Here is a 4,357-nt window from a genome sequence, read left to right on the forward strand (position 1 = left end):
AGAAAGAAGACAGAAATGTGAAAACCTCAAGCCATTTTTGATCATAAATTCAGAGCCAAAATCCTTTAAAATGTGGGCAGATTATACAACTCCCTCAGCAGAATCCTAGGCTGGGCCACAAAACCCAGGGCTCCATGCCATCAAACCTAATCTTTGTTTGAGATCTGAAACATTCTCTCCAACAGTTTTCAGTCACATTGCAAAATTGTAGAGGAAGATGAAAGGCAGATTCTCCCCGCCTCTCTCACACTAACCCCAGGGCCTAGAAACATCAGGACTTGATTTAACCAAACACACAGTGGGCCAGAAAAATGATGAGTGATACCAGGACGTGACTGAGACACAGAAGACTTTATCTGATCCACAGTTTTCCATTGGATCTACTCAGAACCTTGAGCAAACTGTGCCCAAATTATGATCTTAGCACAAATTAAAGTGGTATGTTCAGAAAGCCACTTATTTTTACTTAACTGCAGTAGTTTCAGTACTGCTGATACTTGTAACTTGAAGTAATTGTGCAGGCTTTTTGACAATTTGGTTTAGGTTGTCTAAATGAAGCTAAATGACTCTTACCATCTCCAGTTGCTGACGACAATGACGACTATGTGCACCTTTTTCTCTACGTTTACTTTAGTCCATCAGCCAGGAACAAAGCAATCCTCCTCCAGCACACCTCCTTCAAGCAGGGAGCAGGGAGAAAAGCAAACAAACAAACAGGAAAAGAAAACATCACTTGCAGCACCTTTTCATGTAATAGTAACAGCCTTTTGGTGCCATCATCAGCTATGGCATTTCATTCACACAGAACACTTGTGGGCACATCACATATGTTTTTCCACTCAACGTATTTTTAAATGTTTCCCAGGCAACTGTTTCAATACAATATGCCTCCTTGGCAACCTGGTACCCACAAATGCCATGCCACTCTCCCCAGCCCTCTTATTTAGGTCTTCCTATCTTGGCACATAAATGTCACATGGCTGGATTTTCTACGTACAGCTACACAGGTCCTGTTCCTACACTTCGAATGGGAAGGCTGAATGGAAAAGATGAGCTGCTCACTCATCTGTGCACATTAACAAATTCAAGTTCCGGTGCGGAACCAGAGGAAGCAGGTTCCAAAGCCAATAACTTTTCATTGAAGGCTACGTCACCTAGCACTAAAATTAGGGAGAGCTTACATAACTGTCTCCATTCAGCTGATTTTCTCAAGAAATGGCAATGGGCTCATACTTCTCAGAACGAAACTGCACGTCACCATTATTCTCCTGCCTGTGCTAAAGGAAATCTTTTACAGCTTTCTTAATTTTGTGGCTTGCATTGTAATACGTCCCATCAATTAAAGTAGTCAGAATTTCCCATCTCTCTGCAGACAGCTATCAGTACTGCGTGAGCCCATCCGGCTGAGTTTCTCTTCCCAGTGCTGCATTTGCTGCTGCTGGGCTGCAGAGGACAGAATGCTGGAGTCCCATGGCTGCAGGAGCTCTCACTGATGTTTTGCTACATGGACTTCAGCTCCCTGTGCTATCTTTAGGGACATTTTCTTTACAGCATTTAGCAGAACGGACATGCTAATTCTAGAGTGAAGTCACAGCATGTTTGACAAGAACAAAATTTATCAACATCTACTCCTTAACCAAGTGTGAATTACATCAAGTAATCACAACACAATAACATTTCAATTTTCTAGCAAAGCACTGTTTATTCTTAACGTTCTCCTCTGATCCTGGAGCTATTGCTACAGAACCAAAGATATCTAAAAGGACCAAAACTATCTGATGGCATCAGTTGCTGTTATTATTTATTTAAAAATAAATAAAAGTTTTAACAACTGTGGGCTGTAGCCTCAAAGTGGTACATGTACAAAATAGTAGCTCATGCATACAATTATATCGGGCTCTGAGAGAAACCTTGCAGAGACCACGGTGCCAGTTCTTCATCGAATACTCCATAACAATAGCTGAAAATTACAATTTTTCCAGGCTATCAAACGCCTGACACTCCAAATTCTACACCGGCAGCAAAAATCTCCTCCCTGTCTGTGAGCTGTTGTATCTGTAATAGAGACCCAGCATTACCAGGCTTTCTAATTCTTCCCAAATGCAGAAGCTCTCATTCAATGTTGCAGCTGTTGGGTAGGAAATCAGAAATAGCAGAAGGCGGATTAGTTGATAATGTACCAGTTCTTCCCCAGCAAATGCTGCCACCTGCGTTTTACACTCTCCTCTTTCCCTCAGCCCAGGAAAAGATCACTTGGTTTGTTTGGCAGGCTTAAATGATTGTGGAATTGCAAAAGGATTAGAATTTGTTATAATAGCCCCTTCTTCCTGAGAGCAAAAGTTAAAACTGAGGCCCAATTTACAGCAAGAATCAGGAAACATGTAAGTAAAGATTAAGCATGTGCAGCTTGATGAGCCTCTACAGGGAGTAGATAACTGCACATGCTGGCACTCCATTTACAAGGAAATCCCTAAAGATAATCTGTAGAAGCATTCTAGCTTCCAAAAGCTCAAATCCTTCGACCATTGGCTCAAATCCAGTTAAGGCTGCTGCTGATAAAGACTTGTCTTTGCATTTCCATGAGAACTTTTGTGTAAGATCACAAAACACTGCAGTTATTGAATTAAGCAAGACTCAAAGTCAAGAGAGAAGTAATGGGATTTCCATGCCAGTTGAGGAAACTATAGCAGTGATCTCAACCAGCATGGCAGAACCAGGAGCAGGTCCTATTCCACTCTTCACCTTCATGCTATGGCAAGTCCATTTTTAGATACAAGATACAAATTAAAAATAATCAGCTACACTAGTAATTTTCACTATTCCTTTCATTATATTCTTTCACTTGTCATCCTTGTCACACAATAATTTTTAAGCTCACCCATAACAAAGCTGTTGCAAATGTTCTAATGCACGAGTCATAGCACAGCAACACCTGCAGCACGAAAAACAGCCAACACTTCTGATGGCCATACCTAACAGCACCCAACCTGCGAGTGCAATCCATGCTTTAGGAGGAGAGGATTGCCCAGCTAGGATGCAAGGGGTCACAAGATGAGTAAAGCACTGACAGACATCACAGGAACAAAGGAAAGAACTGCGGTGTGAGCAATCATTCCTGTAGATGCACCCAGGAATACGCACAGGCGCCTGCAGACGTGAGCTCAGTCTAAAAGCTCTCAGTGCCCCCCGGATTTTCTTCAAGCAGGATTTCTGTGCTGTTTGCTGCCGCCAAGCGGTGGTTATTAGCAGCGTAACATCATTCACAGCCTTAATGAAGGCCAGCAAATAAAATCAGACCTCACTTCCCTTGTCGTGGCATTTTCAGCCACGCGCACGGCTGAGCCCCTTTCCACCTACTCTTTATTTCTGTGCAGTTTCTCCTGCTGTTCTTTGCTGTCTGCTGCCATCACTGTGGTCCTTCCTGCAGCCCTGAAGCTTCGCATTCACCGCTCCTCAAAGAATCACAGAATGGCCAGGGTTGGAAGGGACCTCAGGGATTGTGAATCTCCAACCCCCTGCCACACGCAGGGCCACCAAGCTCCACATTTAACACCAGCCCAGGCTGCCCAGGGCCCCATCCAACCTGGCCTTGAACACCTCCAGGGACGGACAGGGCATCCACAGCCTCTCTGGGCAGCTGTTCCAGCACCTCACCACTCCCATATAAAGAACTTCCCCCTGACATCCAACCTAAATCTTCCCTCCCCCAACTTCAAACCATTTCTATCAACTTAAAACCATTTCTTAAAACCATTCCTCACCTGGTTCTGCCTGGGATGCTGATAGTGCCTGCCCTGCCAGGGGGAAGGGAAAACCTACACGTGGAACCTCATCTCCTCTCTCAGGGAAGCAGCTTCTAAATGGCAGCAGAAGCAAAAAGCACCACAGTTACTTCTGGGGTGCTTCAGCAGATGACAAAAAAATACTCAAACACAAAAGCCATCCTGCCAGAGGAACTGATCAGCATCGCTTCTTCTGGAGAAGGAATCAGATCTGAGATGTATTCTTAATCTACTTTAATACTTGAGTTTGCAGCCGTTGGCTGCAGCCACGCACAGCAGCACGGCAGCGCTTTGCTGCGGGCACAGAGACCCACGGAGGGTTTTACTGGGAGCCGTTCCCTCACAGCTGCGCACAGCGGGAAGCGGCCGCTTCAACCCCCGCGTTGACCAAAACGCTACAAAAACACAATTTATTACTAAGGAGATAGCTTTCCAATCCGAGCTATTAACTCGCTACGGACCAAGCCGAGCCCATCACGCGGCGGGGCGACATCTCCTCGCTCAGCCCGCCTCTCTCACCGTTCAGCCAGCGCAGCTCTGAGGGCGGAGCGCCCCGTCAGGAGGAGCGGAGCCGC

At 45.3% G+C, this 4,357-nt stretch overlaps 1 long non-coding RNA gene across 1 annotated transcript; it reads right to left on the minus strand.

The window, feature by feature from the left end:
- Positions 1 to 541: 541 nt before the first annotated feature.
- On the minus strand, positions 542 to 4,357 carry LOC109370842. The gene is made up of 3 exons (XR_002121291.1): positions 4,302 to 4,357; positions 3,762 to 3,856; positions 542 to 676 (listed from the first exon to the last, which is right to left on the minus strand). It is a non-coding gene; the product is annotated as an uncharacterized LOC109370842 (long non-coding RNA).

This window comes from Meleagris gallopavo, chromosome 23 (genome assembly GCF_000146605.3).
Source record: "Meleagris gallopavo isolate NT-WF06-2002-E0010 breed Aviagen turkey brand Nicholas breeding stock chromosome 23, Turkey_5.1, whole genome shotgun sequence".
NCBI lineage: Eukaryota > Metazoa > Chordata > Aves > Galliformes > Phasianidae > Meleagris > Meleagris gallopavo.